Consider the following 24,558-nt stretch of genomic DNA (forward strand, 5'->3'; position numbering starts at 1 on the left):
CATATGCTACTGTGTTCCAAAAGAGAGGGTGCAAGTCTCAGTGCTCAAGCACATTTCAAGCCTCTGCTTACATTTTGTTTGTCAATGTACCCTTGGCCATAGCAGAGCCCTTGTCCAAGCATAGAGTCAATGTAGAAGGAGCTCATATGAGGATTCAGACACAGGGGTGCAGGATTGTTTAGGGGACGTTAATGGAGCAATTTACTATATCAAAAGAATTTACCATAGTTTGTGTCACTGAGGTAAAAGATAGATGAATGACACTGATAAAAACCCTCTCTAATGTGTGTCTTGTACTTTGTGTCCCCAGGGAATGCCTAGCTTAGAGTCTTGTGTATACAATGGGTATTCAAAAACTGTTTGATGCTCTAAAGTCTGTAAGACATCACCATCACTAGAGGAGCTGGGGGCTTAGTTAAGAACACCTTTGACTATAGCCTGAACCCCACTGGATTCTGGCTGGCTTGAGGACCTGGAGAAGAAACATTCTTGATTTCTGTTTTGGGGTTTATGTACTTCTGGTGAGGTCATTCTATTAGCTTGTATTTCAACTTTTCTACCTAAAAATTGTGAGCAAATAATATGATTATAATCCACCTACCTTTCTGGGTAGAATAATTTTATTCCTTTGCTTTTGTATCCCATTACAATTTTTAAACACCTCAAAAAATTATTATGAGTGAGATTCAACTTTTAAAGTGTTCCCAGAAAAAAAATCTTCAGTTGCTAAAAGTATTTTTACAGCATTATAAGAAAGTGGTTTTAAAAGTAGGAGGGATCACAATACCTGATATCAAATTGTATTACAAGGCCACTGTAATCAAAACAGCCTGGTACTGGCATAAAAACAGGCACATAGACCCATGGAATAGAACAGAGAGCCCAGAAATCAACCCAACCCTCTACAGTCAATTAACATTCGACAAAGGGGGCAGTAACATAAAATGGAGTAAAGATAGCCTCTTTAACAAATGGTGTTGGGAGAACTGGACAGCTACATGCAAAAAAATGAAACTTGAGCACCGACTTACACCATACACCAAAATAAATTCAAGGTGGATAAAAGACTTAAATGTAAGCCATGACACCATTAAAGTCCTAGAGGAGAACATTGGCAGGAAAATCTCAGATATTTCAAGCAGCAGCATATTTACTGATATGTCCCCTAGAGCAAGGAATATAAAGGAAAGAATAAACAAATGGGATCTCATCAAAATAAAAAGCTTCTGCATGGCTAAAGAAAACAGTATTAAATTAGCAAGACAACCAACTGTATGGGAGAATATATTTGCCAATGATACCACAGACAAAGGTTTAATCTCCAAAATATACAAAGAACTTACACGACACACTTTAAGAAGACGACCAACCCAATTAAAAATGGGCAAAGGACTTGAACAGACACTTCACCAAGGAGGACATACGGAGGATCCAGAGACACATGAAAAGGACACATGAAAAGATGCTCAATATCGCTAGCCATCAGAGAGATGCAAATTAAAACCACAATGAGATACCACTTTACACCAGTCAGGATGGCTATCATAAAGCAACAAACAACAAATGTTGGAGAGGGTGTGGGGAAAAGGGGACCCTAGTTCACTGTTGGTGGGATTGCAGACTGGTGCAACCATTATGGAAAACAGTATGGAATTTTCTCAGAAAAATAAAAATTGACCTGCATTTTGACCCAGCAATTCCACTGCTGGGATTATATCCTAAGAATCCTAAAACATCAATTTCAAAGAACCTATGGACCACAATGTTCATAGCAGCACAATTTACAATAGCCAAGAGTTGGAAGCAACCTAGGTGCCCATCAGTAAATGAATTGATCAAAAAACTGTGGTACATATACACAATGAAATTCTATGCAGCAGAGAGAAAGAAGGAACTACTACCCTTTGCAACAGCATGGATGGAACTGGAAAGCATTATGCTGAGTGAAATAGGCCAGGTGTTGAAAGACAAATACCATATGATCTCACCTTTAACAGGAAGCTAAACAACAAAACAAACAAGCAAGCAGGATAAAAACAAAGACACTGAAATAGAGAACAAGGGGACAGTGACCAGAGGGGAGAGGGAATGGAATTTAAGAGGAAAAAAGGGGAGGGATTTGGAGGAACAAGTATGAAGGACACAAGGACAAGAACTAAGGGGGGTGGAAATGGGAGGGAGGTGGGGAGCATGGGGTGGGGTGGGCTGGGATGGGACAAATAGACAGAAAACTGTACTTGAAAAATAAGTAAATAAAAATTAAAAAAAAAGAAAGTGGTTTAAGAGCACAAATAATATTTAAAAAAAGGTTTATATTAAGAACCAAAAGTTTCTTTTTCTTCCTCATATCACTTTCTGTTCTTTCTGCTCTTTATTCTGGTGATTATATCTTATTTCTGTATTTTATATCTATTTTGTAAACAGCATATAATGAGTCTTTATAAAATTCTTAAATTATGTTTTACATTCAACATTATTTTGTGTTAGTTTCAGGTGTGCAGCATAGAGGTTAGACAATCGTATACTTTACAAAGTGGTCTCCCAATATTTCGAGTACCCACCTGGCACTGTACATAGTTGTTACAGTATCAATTGACTATGTCCCTAAACTGTACTTTACTGTATTTTACATGACTATTCTCTGACTGCTAATTTGTAATTCTTTTTTTTTTTAATTTATTTATTTATCTTTAGATGGGAAGGAGAGAGGGAGAGAAACATCAATGTATGGTTGCCTCTAGTGCATCCCCTGCAGGGAACTGGCCTGCAGGGAATCCACCTGCAACCCAGGCTTGTGCCCTGACTGGGAATCGAACCGCGATCCTCTGGTTCACAGGCCCATGCTCAATCCACTGAGCTACACCAGCCAGGGCTTAATTTGTAATTCTTAATTCCCTTACCTTTTTCACCCAGTATCCCAACCCTCCTCCCCTCTGAAAACCATCAGTTTATCTTTGTATCTATCAGTCTGTTCCTATTTTGTCTGTTCATTTATTGTGCTGTTTAGATTCCACAGATAAGTGAAATCCTATGGTATTTGTCTTTCTCTGTCTGACTTATTTCACTTATCCTAATCCCTTCCTAGCTTCATCCATGTTGTCGCAAGTAATAAGATTTCTTTCATTTATGGCTGAGTAATATTCCCTAACAAACAATTAGTCTTATGTTTTCAATTTAGTTTGTTAATCTCTGCATTTTAATTAAAATGTTTAGTTTATTTATATTTGATGTAATTATTTGATTTGTTTAGATTAAGACCAATATCCACTGTTTGTTTTCAATTGCCCCATTTATTCTTTGTTATTCTTATCCTTCTTTTCTGACTTCTTCCGGAGTAATCCAGTATATTTTTTAAAATTCCACTTTGTCTCCTCTATAAGAGTTTTACTTCAAAGTCTTTGTTTTATTTTTGGTGGTTGTTAGGCAACATTAATTTATGTCTGTCTTAAGTTAACATTATACTACTTTATGTAAAATGTAAGAATTTTACAATAGTAGTAAACTTCCCTTTATTACCCTCCTTCTAAATATATGACATTTACTGCACATAATGGCATATATTTGACTTCTACATATGCTATAAACTCACAACACATTGTCACTATTTTTATATTAAATGCTAATTGTCTTTTACATAAATATAAAAGTGAGGAAAAGTCTCCAAGAATATTTTCAGTGCTGCCTCCAGTTGCCCATTCCCCACTTCCCTCCCAGTCCCTCAACCCATTTGGAAGGTCCCAGACCCCCAGTTCTGAAAGAGTGGGACCTGGAGCCTCAGTCCAGGTTAGATAAAGGAGGATGCTGTCTTAGTGTGGATTGCTGCCTTTCGTAAGACCATGTCCTTCATCTTGCCATTCACTCCACCAGTTGGGAAGAGACTGCTGGGATGGAAGAGATCAGCTGGTGAATCTGGAGGAGCAGGTGAAGGAGAGGAGAGTGGACAGGATGAAGAGTGGTATGAGAAAGCAATGAAAAGTTTGGTGAAGAAGCTAAAGAAAACAGGACGATTAGATGAGTTCAAGAAAGCCATCACCACTTAAAATTGTAATATTTAATGTGCCACCATACCAACACTTGCTCTGAAATCTGGGGACTGAGTACACTAAATATGACAGAGCAGTGGGACACAATAGGCCTTGACAGCTTCTCTGTAAACCAGATCTCTTGGCGGTCGTCTTCAGGTATTTCATAGAAAAGGACCGCCACACATTGTAGATTGCTGATTATGGTGCTGGCTTGATCTTCATAGTCATCATGAACTTAAAGCAAATGAAAATTGCTAATATGCTTTAAATAATGAAGTATGTGTAAAGCCTTACCACGACCACAGTGTTCAGGCACCAGTTATGCCTCTGGTATTAGCGCCGTGGCTCACCGAGGTCCTAGCAGAACTATCACCTCCGGAGGGTTATACCCTCTCCATTCCAGAAAACACTAATTCAAGTGGGAATGGAGCCACACAGTAATTATATGACAGAAACTCCACGTTCTAGATATATCAGCGGAAATGAAAAGCAAGTGATCAACAGTTTTATCCAAAGTATGGACACAGAACTCTATCCTTGAACCAAATAGGTTCCCATTTGCTCTATGATGCTCAACTGTTACTACACATTTAAAAGTGAATGCCATGAAAAAATGCTCGACATCACTTACCATCAGGGAAATGCAAATGAAAACCTCAGTAGCATACAATCTCATACCTACTGGAATGGTTATAGCAAAAACAGAAGGACAATAACAAATGTTGATAAGGATATGGAGAAACTGGAGTCTTCATATGTTGCTGGTAAAAATATAAAATAGTTCAATTGGAAAATTTGCTGTCCCTTACAAATCAAAATATAGAGTAACAATATAACCCAGCAATTTCGCTGCTAGGTATTTGTCCAAGAAAACTGAAAAATAAATTTGTACACATTCATACTACACTTGTACACAAATGTTCATGTAAGTATAGTAGTCCAAAATTAGAAGCAACCCAATTACCCATCAAATGAGGAATGGATAAATTAAATGAGGTATATCCATACATTGGAATATTATTCAGCCATATAAAGGAATGAAATATTGCTCCATGAAGTACAACGTAGATGAACCTCGAAAGCATTATGTTAAGTGAAGGAAGCCAGACACAAAAGACCACAAGGATTCCAATGAGTGCACAAATGACTATTCTATAACCTAGCTGAAATGCGGCAGGAGCAATAATAGGAAAATACGGTAGTCCCCATGTATCCACATGGAATATGTTGCAAAACCATCAGTGGGTGCCTGAAACCATGGATGGTGTGCAACCCTGCATACACTATGTTCCTTTTCTTATATGTATATGCCTATGATGAAATTTAATTTATAAATTTGGCACAGTAAGATATTATTAATAATAATAATTAATTACAAAATAGGACAATTATAACAATAAACTAATAAAAATTAGTTGGATGTGGTATCTCAAAAAATTAAGGGTAGGTATTTTATATTTATCCACACATAAGTTTTTCAGAGTCACCAGTTTCAGAGCTTTTCATTCCTCAGTCTAGACCTGTTTCCATCTGTATCATTTCTCTTCACCTCAAGAACTTTTTATATTTCTTGTAGTATAACTCTGCTGATCATAAATTGTCTCAGCAATTGTTTGAAAATGTCTTTATTTGCATATATTTTTAAATACATTTCACTGGATATAAAATTATGCATTGTCAGGTTTTGCTATTCAGCACTTTATGCCATTGCATTGTCTCTGGGCTCACTTGCTTACAAGAATTTTCATTCCTTTGTGTATATTCTCCCTCTGTTTAGCTGCTTTGAAGATTTTTCTCTTTATCTTGAGTTTGCAGCAAGTTCACAATGTACCTAAGTATAATTTTCTTTGTTTGTATCCTGGTTGGGGTTTTAGAGATTCTTGAATATGTAGGCTGACTTTTTCATCAAATTTAGAAAATTTTTGGCCATTCTAGATTTAAATTTCTTTTCTCTCCTGATATATCTGTTATAGCTGAGTCTCCAATTACCTATAGGTTGGATCATTTGAGATTGTTCCACAAGTCATTGAAGTTTTTTTTTTTTATGCTTGTTAGGTGTTTTTTTCTCTGTTTTGAAATGAAAGTTTATATTGGGCTGTCTTCAAATTCACTAATGTTTTATTTCATAGTTTCCAATATGCTATTAGCTCATTCATTGAACTTTCCATTTCATAACTGATACTAATTTTTTTAGAGTATAGCATTTTTGGCTGAACAAAAAAGATTTTCTTTATTTTTAGAGAGAAGGGAAGGGAGGAAGAAAGAGAGAGGGAGAAACATCAATGTGGGGAAAAAATATCTATCTATTGTCTCTTGTATTTGTCCCAACCCAGGACCATAGTAGCAACCTAGGCATATGCCCTGACTGAGAATCAAATCCATGACCTTTCATTTCACAGACACCAACCCACTGAGACACAACAGCCAGGGCTAGTTTTAATTTTTATGCTGTGATTTCTACCACTTATCTGTTCATTCATCATGTCCATCTTTTTTTTTATAATGTTTAATATATATAGGTGATTTTCATCCTTTTTAACTCATGGCACACATAAGCTGATTACTAAAATTCTGCAGCACACCCCAAAATATAGATTTTGCCTAGCTGATGTAAAATACCTATAGTTTTGATTAATTTACACTGGTCAGGCATTGTTGTGTTGCCTATTGTCATTCTTTAAAATTTGGCACTCTAGGGGAAAAGAGGTCAGTGCTTTGACTGAATAGTCAGGTATTGTGCGTTTTAAACTCTTGCGGCACACCAGCTGAAAATCACTTATATGTGCCATAGCTGTTTTAAAGTGTTTGTCTGCCAGTTCCGACATGTGTCATCTCTTAATCTGTTTATATAGACATCCCTCCCCGCCCCCAGGGAATCTGCCACACTTTCATGCCTTTTTACATAGGAACTCATTTTTGATGGTTTACTGAACCCTATGGACTCTATTTACGATAGTCTATATTTATTTTATTTTTAAATCTATTGAATTTTGTTCTGGAAAGCGATTAGTTTCTTTGTGGATTAGTTGGATCATATTAAGTCTTAGTTTAAATTTTTGTTAGGGTAGGTCTAAGCCAAGCCTCTACTCTTAGGAGAGAGTAGCCATTTTTCCAACTGTGTGCTCTTTCTGGAGTCTCAGCTGAATTCTTAGGATATTCAATAACATCTCTCTGGCTGGTTAGAGCTCCAGTTTTCCCAACGGAAACCTATATAATTTTGTTAACCAATGTCACCCCAATAAACTCAACAAAAAAGAAAGAACTCCAGTTTTCTCAGCACAGTCTAATCTCTAGAATCTCTTTGATCACTTGACATACCTCTCCCCCCAAATAAAACTGCTATATGTTGCACAATCTCACTCTGTGCATGTACTACTTAGTATTTAGCTGAAGACTCAAAGAGATCCCTTTGCAGATTTATGGCAATTCCTCTCTGCAGTTATCTCCATAACACATCCATTCAAATTCTAGTTGCTTCAGCAGCCCCATATTCCAGTTTGTTTTCTTCACCCAGAAGAGATTGTTGTTTTCTATTTGGCTCTGCTTCCCTTTCCTTGGAAGGTACTCCAAGTAGAAAGCTGGGACGAGTGTGGGGCTCACTTTGTGGATTTTCCTTCTTCAAGGGCCACATCTTTATGCTATTTTTCAATGCCTAAAAGAGTTGCTTCGTATATTTAGTTTAGTTTTATAGTTGCTTAAGGTTATAAAGTATAAAATGTATTATTCAATTGTGATCAAACTGGAAGCTTGTCTTCTATTTTTATAGTTCTAAATAATGTGGGTCCACTTGATTCACCAATTTTCTTTCTTTCTTACTTTCTCTCTCTCTTTTCCTTCCTTCCTCCTTTTCCCGCTCCCTCCCTCCCTCAGTGCATGCGCATCCCTGGTGTCTCTTCCTCTTATAAGTACACCAATCGTATTGGATTATATTAGGATCTCTAACATAGTTACCTCATTTAATCACCTCTTTAAAGATCTCATCTCTGAACATAATTACATTCTGAAATACTGTGGTTGGGACTGCAACATATGAATATTGAGGAGATACAATTCTGTTCATAACACTTCCACTGTATTTTTTAATATATTTCTGGAATTCCTTAGACCTTGTATGTGTAAGTAGAACTTCCTAGATGGGGCCTCTCTAGTTTGACCTCTCCAAAGAACACCTTTTTCGTTTGATCACGGGGAAGTATCGGGTAGAGGAATGGTGATGGTGAGGAGTATTTGCCTGGCTGTGCAGTGTCAAGGTAGGGTACTGCCTGCTTCTTACACAGACTTCCAAGAAATCCCTCTGTGCTCAGCACCACTCTGTTAGCCCTGTCTTCTGCGTTAACTGCTGCCTTAACTGTATTAGTGCTTGAGCATTTGCAGGGTTTTACAAAATTAATGGGATCACTGCATATCTCATACACCATACCCTGCAGCGTATTTGGGTTTGACCTTCCTCCTTCATGCCAAGTCACTTGCCATTTTCTCATCAACTTTTGCTCTTTCTATATTCCTGTTTGAGGTTAACAATCTTTTAGTTTCACTGAATTTGAATTTTGTGTTAGTTTTTGGTTTTTATTGTTTCAGAATTTTTAAAGAAATATTTTGAGAGAAGAAGAGAACAGAAATGTCTTTCTTCTGTCATCTTGGAATCAAATTTTTGAAATTGTATTTCTCACTCTCCTCCTTCTCTTCATTTCCTCCCTTCCTCCCCTGCCTGGCCCCTCACCTGGGCCCAGGATCCCAAAGTACTGGAGATCAAATTATTCATATTCTTTAGCACTTTGTCATCTGTGCAAGGCTTCTGTCTTCCCATTGGGTGCAGCATGGTAACAGAGACAAAAAAAAGGTTAACAAACAAGTAAATATCTAATTATTGAAATAAACACAATGGAGAAAATTAATACAATGCTTTGAAAGAGAGCATTTACAATGCTGTAAAAAGGGGTAGTTGTGGGTGGCCAGAAAGGCTTTCCTAAAGAAATGCCATTGACACTAAGACTTGAAAAGGAGTCAGTCCTTTGAAGATGCCAAAGGGTTTGAAGAACCGAAAGGGGCCAGCGAAGCTGAAGTACTGCAGACAAGGAGGAGCGTGGCTCCTGAGGAGCCTGTAGAGATGGGCCTGGGCCAGTCATACAGGGTTTTTTAAGCCAGCCGAGAACTTGGCATTTCATCTGAAGTGCAATGGAAAGCCATTGGTGGCAGGAGGGAAGGGAGGAATTTTATGTAGAAGAATTTCATAGTTTCTATAGTAATAACTTTTAAACATCACTGTGTATATACTGTGTGTAAAAGAGATTGGGGGTGCTGGTAGGAGTGAAAGTATGGGAGATAGCTGGGGGGCTGTTGCAATAGTCAGGTTGGGGGTGGTGGTGGCTTTGACTGGTGCGGGGGCAGCGGGGGGATGGTGAGAAGTAAGAGGAGTCAGGGTTTGTTCGGAGGTGGACTAGACAGGGTGTGAGAAGGACTGAATGTGAGGAGTGAGTAGGAGGGTACAGGAATTCATAGACGGGATGCGGGGGAGCCTGGAATCACCTCCCCCAGCCCTCACATCTTACTTCCAAGTTATTGGTTTCTTTGTATTGTCCTCTGACGTGGCCGTCCTAGGAGACCAGGCATCTGTGCTGAGGGGTGGGAGTGCTCCAAAGTGCTCAGATGTGAAATGGGACTTTTGAAAAGAGGTCCACATTTATTTCAGAGCGTTGCTCCCAGGTTGTGGGGAAGAGATAATAATAATTAAAATGACGACAGCGATGACAATAATGATGATGATAATAGCTAACATTTGTCCACTACTTACTATGGCCAGGTACACCCAACACCCTATGAAAGGTCAAGTGTCATGTCCCAAGTCACACGGGTAGCAAGTGGACAAGGCAGGACATGACCCCAGCCAGCCCGACTCTAGAATGTATTGTTTCTCCCATTCTGCTATTTAATTAGCTCTGACTGTCGGCAGATAAATTGTGCCAGAAGTTCCATCAAGCACCCTTTTTGGTTGTGTGATTGGTAAGAGCAAGTTCAAAAGCAATCAGTATTTGAGATAGAGCTTAGAATTTCAGAACCAAAATGAAAGACAAGCACCACTGCTAACACCATCAATGACCAAACAAGAACCTGAAGAGTGAGAGGGCCCTACCCTGGCTGCCTCGCCTCAGAAGTGAGGAACCTTTTCAGAAGCCCGCGGTTTCCACTGGCTCTTCCTGAGTTGGGCAAGTCACTCCTCTAGTCTCTCGGAACTTTGGCTCTGCGCGCCTCCTGCCAGGGGCTGGGGCGAAGATGAGTCAGCTTTTAAACCTTCAGCTGGGAGCTAATCATTAACTAGCTCAATTTCTGCGCCTACTGGGCCTAAGCTCCCACCCCAGCTCAGACACCGGACAGTCTGGGACACCATCAACCTTGGAGATGGCAAGGCTATACGTTTTTAATTACAGGGAGACATGCTTATCTCTGGTGCTCCTTTTCTCCATTAATTTACACCTTCCCTTATCTTTTCCATCTATTGTCTCTTCGCAATGATCAGTGGTGCTCCTGCCTGTCACCATGCATCTGAGTGTAGGCACGCCTGTCCCTGGGCTGACCCCTCTGGGAGCCTCATTTGTCTCCCTGCCAGCACTCCCTACTCCTGACCCTGTCCAGGCTCTCTTTGATCTGCTCCTGCTCCCCTCTGCCTTTACCTAGAGTCCTCCTTTCTCTTTCAGCCAGAGGCCCTGCCCATTCCAGGAATTCTCCTGACTCCAGGAGACAGTGTTTCTGGGAGCAAGCCTCTTTGTCCCTCCAAAAGGACAGGAAGGCAAGAAAGGGAAATGGTCGTTTGCACAGCCAGAGGAATGGGCCTGGAGAACACAGAGGGTGTGGGGCCCCTGGGCCCCTAATCAAAAGGAAAGGGGGTCAAATCAGGGAGGCAGGAAGTGGAGCCAGCTTTACGTCACTCCTTCCACAAGCAGGCATGCACAGAGCTCCCACAGTATGCCAGGCACTGTGGACATGGCCAGTTAATAAAACTGGAGAACACCTGGTCTGCTGGCTGACCAACCCCTTCCTAACCCTGGACACTGAGACTGTTGAGGCAGGAGAAGGAACTTGGCCTTGGCAGGCAGAAAGCTGCCCGGGCACCCAGATGTTGACCCCTGGTGGGGGCTGTCCTATGAAGGAGCCCCCAGCGAGATGACTGGCTCTGTTTCTCTGATTTGGCTTTGTTTCTGCCTGAGCCAGCCCTCGGCCCTCCTGTTAACGATGCCTATTTCCAGCCTGCTTCAAAGGATAAGTGGTAAAGCTCACAGGGATTTCCATGTCCCCCTTTTCTCTAGGTGTCTCTCCAGTTCAAAATTTCTCCCCAAAATGCCAGTGCTGGGCTGACCCTGGGCATTCTGCCACCTATAGCAAATAGAAAAGTGTGTCCTTACTATAGCCATCAGTGTTTGCTGTGGCCCGCAGGGGACAGGAGGCAGGGGGGTACCGGCTGGGAAAGCACACCAGCTCAAGGGAAGGGAGCCCTCCAATGGCCAGGGTGGGGGCCAGTCTGGCCACCTTGCTGGGTGTCAGAGAAGAGCCCAGCACTGCCGAGGCCTCTGAGGGCCTCTGGGCAGCTCTTCACAGTTTCCAGTGTTCATTTTCAGGTCAGAAGTTTGGTATTAAAAAAAGAAAGAAAGAAAGAAAGAAAGAAAAAAAACCCACAAAAATGTGGGGGGGGGCAGGTCTTCAGAAGGCCTTTGTCTTTTGTTCCACATAAACTGGGGCCATGGGAAGGTTTGGCATGGAGGAGTAACATGGTCTGACTTAACTCTTAAGAGAACTGCTCTGGCTATTGAAGAACACTCTGGAGGTGGGTGTGAGTGGCGCAGGGGAGCCTGTTGCCATAACACAGGGGGGTGATGATAGCTTGGACCAGGTGGTGACCATGGACATCATAAGAAGGCCTTAGATTCTGGATATATTTTGAAGGATAGGATTGACAGAATTTTCTGATGGAATAGATGTGGCTTATGAGAGTAAGACAGGACTTCAAAGGACTTGGTCTGAGAAACTGGAAGGATGGAATAGTCTTTTGCTGAAAAGGCAACGATCATACGTATGTATGATCAGCACATGCACCAAGTTTGCATGCACCGCCTTCTGGCTTTACTGCAGCTGCGCTCATGGAGTGGAAGGCAGGAACCCTGCCTTTGGTACCTGGCAGGGGGCCTCACACGTTGTCAACAGGCCATGTGGAAGCAATGGGAAAAAAGTGAAAATGAACAGAAAAGGAGAGCAAATATTTGTCTAATGGTATCCGAGCAGATCTCAGGCTTGTGCGGGCCAAGTGTGGGACAAGACAATGAGTCGGGAGATGCTGGGGTCAGCAGATACTGGGGTCAGCCTGAGCACCATGTGCATTCTCACTGGCATCTGGGTCTCTCTAACTTCATTTAAAAAGTTATTCAACTTTGATAATAATGCCTACTAACAAGCGCTTATCACAGACATGTTGTAAAGATAAATAAGGCCCTTAATATGTGGATTTCTGAACAAATTCTAGAATAGGTGCTATATAAAAGCAAGGTATTATTACAGAAAAAAAATGACTTTATTAACCAGCTTCCCTTTCCCAGCAATCTTAGCTATTTGAACTATGCATGAAGACAAAGAAGTCAGAGAAGAAAAAAAAATCAGCTAAAGCTCAGGGACTTTATAAATTGGAGAGCTTCATAGATTCTCACTTGGAGCCTAGGAACTCTCCTTTTACAGACCTTTGAAACTGAGTTTGATTGTCTAGTGGACCAGGCCGGAGCAGAAACCAGCACAGCAGAGTCGTCAGCAGCATGAGCTCTGACTGTGGACACGTGGCTTCTCCTCTTGCCTCCCACTGTGTGAAGAAGGGCCGGTTGGTTCTCTCTCTGAAACTCCAAGCCCTCGTCTGTACATGGAGGATAACAACAGTACCTGCTTCACAGGGGACTTCCAAGGACTAATCAAAGAAATATTTCTGAAATGCTTAGCACAGTGCCGGGTGTGTGGTAACTGCCAGTTAAATAGCAGTTAATATTAGAAATGTTGTTATTATAATATCAGCAGCAAAATAGATGCTATAAATTAGAATTCTAAAAGCCATTTTTAAAAGTTATAGCCTAGCATTGAGGGAAGGAGGGAAAAAATGATAAAGAATGTAAGCATACACTTAAAAATAATAAATCCAGTGTCAGTGTGAAGAAAAGCTGTTTGATGCACTTGAATAGCACGTGGAGACACCATGTTGCACAGCTTCAGGTGCAATCATCATGCACTTCATACTGCCCTGAGTCATCGGGGGATGTTCAGCACACTCTGTTTTCCATTCTCTGTTTTAGAAGGCACAGTGTAACTAAAACAAAGTTTTAAACGTTTTTGTGCAGGTACTGTGTGCAATGGGTTGTAAACTAATAATGCCAAATAAATAAAATTCCATTCTTTGCAAGGTTGCAGGGGTTTACCCCAATGACAACTTAAAAAATTATTACATTTACCCGTGGGACATGATCATTTCTAGAAAAATACATTTAGAGTACATCATAATCTCCTCACATATAAGCCACTGAAGTCATCTCGTGTTTTTAAAATGTCAGGTACAAAACCCTCAAAACTTTACACAATGGCTAGAATTAATGGGAGTATGAAGTGAATAATCTTCTTGTGGTGTAAGTCAGAGATGAAACTGGCTAGAGATAGTATGTTTTCGAGCATATGAACAACATACGTGTTCATGCACACACACATACATATGCCCAGTCACAGGACATTTATCTCAGGAAAATGTGTTTCCAAACCACAAATTAGTACCTACCAGATGAGAAATATAGACGTCCCTAAGGGGATAGGGAATAGAATACTTACAATATAGAACTTAAACCCTCCAAGACTCCCAAGTTCTCACCTGTACAGTTCTTTCCCTATTATCTGAGCAAACAGACCCTGGGTTTCCCAGGGCCAAGTGGTCCCTTCAATTTGGCTGCTTGAGTTCGTTTCTTGTTCTTAATTTGTCCCAATAATTTCCTTCTGGTCCCTTAGCAGATCACCCATTGGGCTCTGTCAACTCAAGCATTCACAGGTTGTTTCTTTGGTGGGAGGTAGGGACGGGTCTCACTCAAATTCCCATCACCAGCTCCTAGCATAGAATTTGGTACTTAACAGACACTCAGTAAATGTTTGTCGAATGGGATTGGATTAGTGTAGGCTGAGACTTAGCACTTCCTCACTTCCTGAGCCACCTGGGTTCATATGGCCTGGAGCGCCTTAGCCTTAGCGAGACAGCAAGCCTGCACCCAGAGATGGCCTGCTCCTCCACCCCTGGAGGGGTCACCGCCCAGCCTGGCATTGGGAGGTGTTTGGCCGGGCCCTGCTTGAAGGCCAGTGATCAGCTGAGCACATGTGGATTGCCCTGAAGCAGCATTTTCCAAAGGTTTGGCCGTGCTAATTATTCCTTCCCCTGCCGGTGTTAAAACCTTGGACTTGAAAATGAAATCAAGGGAGGGGGTGTTGAGGGGCAGAGAGGAAGGAAAGGAGTTAATAAGCAGAACAAGGTCACCCATCTGCTGTCGCTGTCCGCATTCCCTATCTGTGACGCCACCAACCCAAGGTCACCTCTTTCTATTAAAACAGTTGAATCACTTAAAATGATAAAATTAACTTCATTCCAGCCTTCTGTCTTAGACATAACAGAGCTCGCCCTTGATGTTGGGGCTGCCCTGATGGGACAGGGCATATCTCCTCTCTACAAGCCTGCAGTATGAGAGGAAATCCAACTGCTGGTGGGAGGTCAGTGGGACAGCCGGCACCAGGTCTCCTGCGTGCCATCTCAAGGCTGGTGGCAGTTTTGTCACCTGAGCAGATAGATGTTCATGTCTGTGAGGCTCTATTTCCTGGGCAGGTGACAGACAGACTCCAGCTCTCTGACAAGTCTGTGACAATATCTTGTCATTCCACACCTCTGCAGGGGACAAAGGATGAGCTGACCAGGTGCCTCAAAGCCAGGAAGCCAGAACACCTTGAAGTCCATGGTGCTTCAGTTCACGGTGCCCTTGGCATGGTCTGTGTACCAGCAGAGACATGGAGAAGTGCGGGGGCAAACTCTGCTCTTCACAAGAGGGGCTGGGATGGAGGGTAAGTTCTGGTAGAATCCAGGAGCTGTGTGATGCTGGGCAAGTCTCCAAGTCTCAACTTCTTCAGCCGTGAAATAGGAATAGTGATGACTATGTCCGAGGATTAAGGGAAATAGTGTATTGAAAGGTTCTAGCACCTCTTTGGTTTATTGTGGTGTTTAGTTAATGTTTATTTGTTCAATTATCCCTAAATAAACCCATTATATAAATATTGTTTCCACCACAAAAAACCAAAGCAAAAGTAAAAGCAGGGGGAAGGCTGATACAGAAATTCCTTCAGAATTAAAAAGAAGATGGAAGCATGATAAATGTTGTTATGCACTTACCATTCTCATTCCTGCTCTATTAAGATTTAACTGACATGTAACCTTCTGTAGTTTACTGTAGGTTTAAGGTGTACGACATAATGATTTGATACGTGTGTGTCGTGAAATGGTCGCCACAGTAAGGCTAGTTAACACCTCCTTCAGTTGCCATAATTACCTCTGCTTCTTTATTTTGTTTTGAGAACATTTAAAGTCTGCTCTCTTAACAACTTTAAAGCATATGATACACTATTGTTAACTGCAGTCATCTTGCCGTACATTAGGTCTGAGAACTTGTCTTGTGACTGGATGTTTGTACCCTTTGATAGGCCCCTTCCTGCTTCCTCCGCTCTCCTGCCGCCAGCTGGTGGTGACCATCTCTTTACTGTGTTTCTGTGAGTCCTGCTCTTAGATTCCACAGATAAGAGAGATCATCCTGTATTTGTTTTAGTCTGCCTTATTTTACTTAGCATAATGCTCTCAAGGTCCACCCATGTTGTTGCAAAGGGCAGAATTTAATGATATGTGTGTGTGTGTGTAGGTAACATAAGATATATCATATAAAATATATATGATTATTTTTTCAATATTATTTTGCACTGGCTTCAGGTGTAGAGCATAGTGGTTAGACAATCGTATACTTCATGAAGTGTTTCCTCTGATATTTGCAGTACCCACCTGCCACCATACACAGTCATCACAATATTCTTGACTCGGTTTCCCAGGACCATTTTCTAACTACCCGTCTACTTCTCAATCCCTTCGCCGTTTCCTCCCAGCCCCAACACCTCCTCCCCTACCATGAGTCTGTTCTCTGTATTTATGACTCTGTTTCTGTTTTGTGTGCTCATTTATATTACTTAGATTCCACATATGAGCGAAATCATATGGTACTTGTCTTTCTCTTACTGGCTTATTTCACTTAGCACAATATCCTCTAGGCCCATCCATGCTGTTATAAATCTAAGATTTTGTTCTTTTTCATGGGAAATCCATTCTTTAATGCAATGACACATCTTGGTGATCAGGTTGTATAATTACCTATAGATCTGCCTCAATTCTTTTAAAGAATGACTGCAAAGTAGTCTATCACATGAGTGTATCAGGCCACTATTGATTGACAGGTGTGTGTAATCTTCTGCTGTGGCCAACCTTGTGACCACGCACATCCTCGTGCATTCTCCTTGGAGCACATGCGTCAGTACACCTGTAGCCCTACTGTCTCCAACACCTTAATTAGCAATTTGAGTGGACATATAGAAGGCACATTTTCAATTTTGCTAAAAGGGAGAACTAGTACTATTGGTGGGCAGAATCCCATGTCTGTGTTCCCTAGATTACCATATATAACATACATTTGTTATAGCTATCATTTATATATTGAGTACCTACTATGTGCCAGATATTATTGCAGACACTTGGCGTCCATGAGTGAATAAACCAACCAAGGTTCTTTCCTTCATGGAGGTGATAAGCTAGCAGGGGAACACAGACAGTAACTATATAATAAATAAGAAAATTACATAGTATGCCAGATAGAGTTAAGTACTGTGGGAAATGTGGAAAAAGGTAGAGCAGGGTAAGAGGGAATGTAGAATTCTGGGTCTGGGAATGACCCCATAGTTCTCTAAGTTTCATAACACACTTTTGTGCTTTAAAGCATGGCACATAATGGCAAAGACACACTCCAACTGTACTGAACAGAATTCAAACAAATGGAGAGTTCTCTACCTGGGTCTGCAGGGTCTCAGCGTCTCAAGGTCTTAGCCTCTTACCAGTGAGGTTACCATGGGGGTCTGGAATACCTTTTTTTTTAAAAGATTTTATTTATTCATTTTTAGAGAGAGGGGAAGAGAAGGAGAGAAATATCAATGTGCGATTGCCTTGGTTGCCTCTCCTGCACACCATACTGGCAACCTGGCCTGCAATCTAGGCATATGCCCTGACTGGGAATCGAACTGGCAACCCTTTGGTTTGCAGCCCACACTCAATCCACTGAGCTATGCCAGCCAGAGCTGGAATACCTTTTAAAAACTTCCCCAGAGCCTTTCAACACTAACACTGGAGGGCAAAACCTAATGTTACCAGCTCTGAGACAACCTGTGGAGAGGTGATAATGTGAGAGACAAATACCAGAATGTGGAAGAACTCTTCCTATTGAATGGAATAGAAGAGCCACACTCCACACCCCATGCTCCTGCCTTGTGATTCTTCACTTTACCACCGAGATGCTGTAAGAGGCAAGGGATGTTTCAGAATGCGTCTTCTACCCATGATTCATATAGTCACTTACCTCGTGGGTCCCACCGCCCTTTGAGAACTGAGGACCATGTGGGCCCTCTCTTCCAAGCAGATCTCCAGGCTTACACACACAAACTTTGCCAGCAAAGTCTACAGGTCACAGCCCAGGGGCTCTGTGCTGTTTTGACAACTATTTCCTCTGCCTCATATTGTTCATGTTTCCGCAAGGGACTGAAAAGTTTTTGACAGTGAGCACCAGTTATCTTGGTATCACTGCCCTTCCCCCACCACAGCCTCCACACAGTTTCTAGCACATTCTAGAAGCTCCTTAAATATTTGAATTGAAACCCCACCATAGAGACAGTTGATTTCTTGTTAACTAGTTTTTCTGACTTCAGAGAAACTAGGCTTCTTTTTTCTCAAATGGAATTAATATACCTTAAAGGGAGAAAAATACAGGTCTGCACTCGAAAACAACATGCCTCACGTAGGGGCACACACAACAATACGGGCTTTTGCTTCTGCCCTTCCAGATGCAGGCTAAGTACCAGGAAGTGAATCTGTGTAACAAGGCATCTTTAGATTTTTTTTTTTTTTTCCTTTTGCCCCAACCTTGTGCCGTGGCACTTGAATAATCCTGGTTTCCGGAGAGCAGACTACTGTAATGATAATCCAGGAAGTAAATTGCCCTTTGAAAAGCAAGGAAGAAACCAATCGACTAAGTATTTATTTATATTTAATGCTTCAGGGCTTCTGTTTCCAGCTTTGAAGAGTTCCTGGCAAAGGCTTCTTGAAGTCATTAATCCTAGGGGCAAATCTAAATGTCTTGAAGGCAGTTCCTGGCCCCTGGAGCCTGGCACATTGTGTTTATAACCTGTGGGCTTTCCAGAAAGACAGGACCGTGAGGAGGGAGAGGCTGGTGGCAGTGAAAGAGAAAATAAGAAATAGCTCTGTTTTGAATATGTACTTGAATCTCTGGTCAGAATGAATTCCCCCAAACTGATTGATTTGGTATTTTTCCAGTGGGGACAGACTGCCCCCCACACCCTTCCGCACAGAGGTCAGGCGAGGACACACCGACTCTGTCTTCCTCCAGCCCCCGTCTGGGGGTCCCTGTTGAGAGAGTCACCTTTGACCCACCTCGGTGACTGGCTCCATAAGCACCTACATTTCTTTTTCTTTCTTTCTCTCCTTTTTTTTTTTTTTAAATGGGCAAGTAATCTCTTTTCATGATAGAAAATTGAGAGATGCAAATAAGCAAAAAGGAAAGGAATGCTACATGACTTTCCCTCTCAAAGTTAAACACTCTGTCCACATTTTATTTACTTATGCGTACATATGTATAAAAATGTTACTTTATACGTATGATTTTATGGCCTGTTCTCACTCTAATAATATTTTATGGTAGATCAGCAAAACATACTAAGAATGTTTCTATAAATCTCATCTGAAGACATGCTCCTTGATTTCAGAGAGAGGGAAAGGGAAGGAGAGGGAGAAACAATGACCTGAGAGAGAAACACCATCCAGTTGCGTCTTCCATGTGCCCAGACCAGGGACTGAACACGCAACCCAGGCGTGTACCCTGACCAGGAGTCGAACCTGACAACTTTCAGTTTACGGGAGGATGTGCCAACCAACCGAGTTACACCGGCTAGGGCAACAGTGTTGTTTCTAACGGCTGCCATCATGGTATGACTGTACAAAATGTATTTGACCAGTTTCCCTGTTTGGAGATTTAATAGCTGCATTTGTTTGCTAGGCTGCTGTAATAAAGCACAACAGACCAGATGGCTTAAACAACAGGAATTTATTTCCTCACATTTCCGAAGGCTAGAAGTCTGAGGTGAAGATGTCTGCAGGGTTGGTTTTGTCTGATGCCTCTCTTTGGCTTGTACATGGCTGCCTTCTCCCTGGGTCCATGTGGCTTTCCTTTGGGCCTGTGTCCGGATTTCCTTTATGAGGACCCTGGTCATCTTGGATTAGAGCCCACCCTAATGACCTCATTTTAATTTACCTACTTCTTTAAAGATCCTGTCTCCAGATAGTCACATTCCGAGGTAATGGGGGTGAGGACTTCAATATTTGAATTTTGAGGTATACAGTTCAGCTCATAGTGATAGCTAATATTTTTAGAAGGCTTATCATGGGTCAGGACCTGGGCTGATTGCTTTACCATGTCATCTGACTTAATCCTCTAATCACTCTAACACATAGGTACTATTATTATACCCATTTCACGGATAATGAAACTGTGGCAACAGAGAGGTTCAGTAACTCCCCTCAAGGTCACACAGCTAGTAAGGAAGTGGTAGAGTTGATTCAGACCAGCTGCTTTATCTTGAGTCTGTGCTTTCAGGCATTTTGATACCCTTATAAAGTATCACCCTTGTAGGTTACCATGTTTACTACTATTTTTGTATATTTACTTGCCTGATTCTTTAGAATAAAATTTCATGGTCAATGTGTTTGAGCCAGCTTAGTGCTGTTAATACAAATTGCCCTCTACAATGCCTGTATATTTCCAATAGCAGTGCACGAGAGGGGTGTAAAGACAGCTCCTGGTTGTTGGGTCCAAATTCTTGTGTGTGTACATGTGTGCATGCGTGCACAGTCACACACATACCTAAGGTTTCATAGAATGGAAGCACAAACTAAGGAAAATGAGCCATGTGGAGTTTGTCTCTTAGACCTCCATTCTCTGTTCATCCTCTGGTACAAAGAAGTGTATAAAATTGACTTTCAAATGACACGGTCAGTTTGGTGACCAATGTACATAAACACATTATCTTAGAAGCAAAAAGGACAGTCCCATAAAAGTGCTTTTTGGTGTAGTTTTCCCCTAAAGTCAGGTTTTTTGAGATATACAGTATACACAGTGAAATTCACCTGTTTTGTAGTATTATGAACTTAGATACATATAGTGTGTAACCACCACCACAATCAGGATGTAGGCCATTTCTATCAGTCTTGAAGTTCCTTTGTGCCCTTGAGCCATCAAGCTCCTACCCCCAGCCCCTACTGGCAACTATTGATCTGTGTTCTGTCCTATTGCTTTGTATTTTCCAGGAGGCTTCATAAATACAATCTTAGAAACAGGCCCTTTGAGTCCAGTTTCCTTCACTCAGCACAACGCATCTGAGGTTGGTCATCTTGCTGCAGGCATCCAGAGGTTGCTCCCTTTATTGCTCAGTAGTATGGGTATAAATGGTATGGGAGTAAGCAGAAATGGTCACAAGTTTTAAGTTCATTCACTTGTTGAATAGATTCTTTCCAGCTTTTTACTACTGTGAACAAAAGTCACTATAAACATTCCTGTATGTGTTTTTGTGTAAACATGTGTTTTTATTAATTTTGAGTGTACACCTAGAAGAATTGCTAGATCACATGTTAAGTGTACGCCTACCATGTGACTTACAGACTGTTTTTCAAAGCGGCTGTGCCATTTTTTGAGTTCTCACCTTCAGTAGGAGAGGATCCCAGTGAGTGAGATCTTCAGTGAGTGAGAGCCCCAGTTGCTTTGTGTTCTCACCAGCACTTAACATCGGCAGTTTTCTTTTTCTATTTTCTTCCCTCCCCTCCCCTCCCTTCCCTTTCCTTTCCTCTCCTGTTTCTCTTTAGATTAGCCATTAAAGTAGGTATGTAGAGGTATCATATTGTGATTTTAATTTGCATTTCTCTAATGACTGCTGGTGTTGAGCATCTTTTAATGTTCTTATTTGCTGTCAATATATCAACTTTTGTGAGATATGTTTTCACCGTATTTTGCCCATTTTTAAATCATGTTGTTCGTTTTCTTATTGAGTTCAGAGAGTTCTTTATACCCTTTGGACACCAATCCTTTGTTACCTATGTGTTTTGCAATATTTTCTCCTAGTCTATGGCTTATCTTTTATATCCTTAACCATACCTTTGGAAGGTAAGATGTTTTACACTTTGATAAATTCCAACTTATGAAAATTTTAAAAATGGTTTGTGCTTTTTTTGATCTGCCTTAGTGTTTGTTTGTTTGTTTGTTTGTTTTTTGCCAACCCAAGGTTGCAAATATTTTCTGTTATGTTTTCTTTCAGAATTTTGCAGTGTTAGGTTTAATGCTTAGGTTTATAACCCTTTGGGAGTTAATTGTTATATATGATACAAGGTACGGGTTGGTTCTTTTATTTTTGCTCATGGATATACAATTGTTTCAGCTCTATTTGTTAAAACATAAAAGTGTCTTCTGACTTCTGATAATAAATCAGTGAAGAATGTGAATGACTTCTGCTGTGTTCTGGAGGTGCTGAGGGCTACAGGTGGCTGCTGAGACCCAGCTTCACAGAGGTCATCCAGAGCCCACCACTGCTCCTCTTGCCAGCAGTGTTACCTGCGGCTGCTGAGAGGGAGGGCTCCCAGAGTACCTTTCAGGGGCTCCTTAAAGATGGCACCTAAGAGCAAGCAATGTCTGGGGTTCTGAGGGCCAGGTGGGAGCCAGTGACAGTGTTAGGTATAAGTGAGAAATACTTTGGCATCCTGAATGATGTGTATCTTCAGTCTGGATTCAATGGCCTGGGAACAGGCATTTGGGCCCCTTTCTGATGAAAGAGTGGCCCCAAACACTCTTTTGTGTGGCACAGCATAAGAATTGTTTTGGTGGGTCTGGGACTCTCCCTCCCTCTCGTGTGAAGGAAACCTCGTTTGTAGGGTCCACTGGCATCCCAGGGGGTACCTTCCACGCTCTCTAGTCTCCCATACAGATCTGCTCCTTCGTTGTTCAGATGAAGACTTTGAGGCTGACAGAGGCTGAGGCTCTTGCGCAAGGTCATGTAGCAGACAAGTCCTGTTGCCCCTGATTTTGTTTCCTGCTGCCTTGAACATCCAGCTACCTCTCAGCTCCTCGACTTCACCGTGTCCAAATCACAATTCCTACTTCTCTTTCCTCATTTCAAACTACTTTTCGACTTGGGTGTCCTCTCTTGTTAGAGGACACCAAGCACCCTGTTACTGAAACAAGAAAGCAGGGGAGCCCCTAGACATATACCTACCCTTCACCTCCTGTACCAGATCAGTCACTAAGCTCACACACATGTACCTTCCAAACACCTCTTACATATGTACCTTCCTTGTTGTCCCTTCCTGCTACTCCCTTGGTTCAGAAAGTCACCATCTATCATCTGAACATGAATTGTTCTCCCAGCTGGCCTACATTCTCCCAATCTTCCTTAACCAAGCTATTGCTTGCACAGCCAAACTGATCCTCCCAGAATGCAGTCTTTATAATGTGACTCCTCAGCCTAAAACTCTGTCATGGCTCTGTGTTGCCTTCCTGATAAAGATCAAACTCTTCAGCTTGACACCCTGGTCTCTGTGTGGACTGGGCCTCATGCCCCCTTGCTCCTTGTACTTTAGCAATAAAAAGGTCTTATTATATGTCTGCTTTTCTCTATGACAGCAATCTCACTGTAACAATTTGTTTACACACCTGTCTTCCTCACTAGACTGCGACAAGTTGGAGGGCAGGGCCTGCATTTTGCTTGTTGTGGCCTCTCTCACAGGGCCTGGCATGAAGTAATTGCAGTCATTCATTTGACAAACATTTGTTTAATGTATACCATCACTTGTTGAATTTATAGCATACATTAGAATGTCATGTTGTCCCTTTGCCAGAGTCTAGTAATAATTTTAACTGAAGACTGGGAGTGCCATATTAGGACAGTATGGAATGCTGACCAGTTTGGAGTCATTTTCTAAAAGTAAAGGATGGTTGTAAATTAAAATGCTGGCAACTGAAACTCTCCTGTGAGAATAATGCTGTTTCATGCTCAATTGTCCATTTTGCTCACTGCAAAATGTGGTCAATTTCTGGTCAAGATGGTGGCACAGGCAGACATGGCTCACCTCTTAGCACAACCACATCAAAGTTACAACTAAAATACAGAAGCACTGTCACTCAGAACTATCAGAAATTGAGTTGAATGGAAGTCTGACAACTACGGAACTAAAGAGACCACATGCATCCAGACTGGTAGGAGGGGCACTGACACGGAATGGGCTGATCCCATACCCACATGTGGTGCATAAAAATTTGGGAGGGATATCTTGGGAACAAGGATTCCCAGCCCCATATCAGCACCCCCAGAGTACCAGTGTCAGGAAGATAAGTTCCCAAAATTTCTGGCTGCAAGACCCAGTGGGGAATGAGTCAGTGGAAGAACCTGCTGGCGCTCCAAGTAGCTCCTTTTAAAGGACCCATACACAGTCTCACATACTCAGACTCACTTCCTCTGAGCTCCAGCACTGGGGTGGCCACTGAAGGGCACCAGTGGCATACTGAGAGTGGCATTGGTGGGAGAGGCTGAAATGTCTGGCATCAGGACAAGCAGAGACCGTTGTCTATTTTCTGAGCCCTCCTTCCACAGAGCCATGGAGCCAGCAGTCTAGTGGCATATCTGAGATTCTACTACTAATGTTTGACCTGTCTTGGAGATCCACAGGGACTCTGCCCCATCCAACTTACAGGCCCACCCAAGCTGCTTTTTCATTTGAATGGCTGATCTTGGCTCATACTTCACGACTTCCTGAATCATAACAAACAAGCTGGCCTCAGTGGGCCCCAGAGGTAGCAATAGCAGCAGCCAGCCTAGATTCACAGTTTGACTTCACGTGGGAATCTCCAAGCCCAGCACAAGTAGTAGCCATCTCAGATTGCTTTATAGCCCAGACAATGCGTCTCTGGGAAAAACACAGGTGGGGTTTGACCTCGGCCTGCATCACCCAGGAAACCCGAGGGCCAGCACACCCATGGGGCAGCTACAGACTGTGTCAGAGCACCACCACCCTGATTCAGCACAGCTGATCCTCCATGGAGGGCAGAGATTGGTAGTAAGTGGTCACTGCCAATCCTTC

General features: G+C 42.0%; 1 pseudogene; it reads right to left on the reverse strand.

Moving 5' to 3' along the window:
* LOC119061117 (40S ribosomal protein S6-like) overlaps positions 1 to 22,478 on the reverse strand; it is a 73,098-nt pseudogene extending 50,620 nt beyond the window's left edge.
* Positions 22,479 to 24,558: the final 2,080 nt, after the last annotated feature.

Source organism: Artibeus jamaicensis, unplaced genomic scaffold, assembly GCF_021234435.1.
Source record: "Artibeus jamaicensis isolate MK-2021 breed Jamaican fruit bat unplaced genomic scaffold, CSHL_Jam_final contig_354, whole genome shotgun sequence".
NCBI lineage: Eukaryota > Metazoa > Chordata > Mammalia > Chiroptera > Phyllostomidae > Artibeus > Artibeus jamaicensis.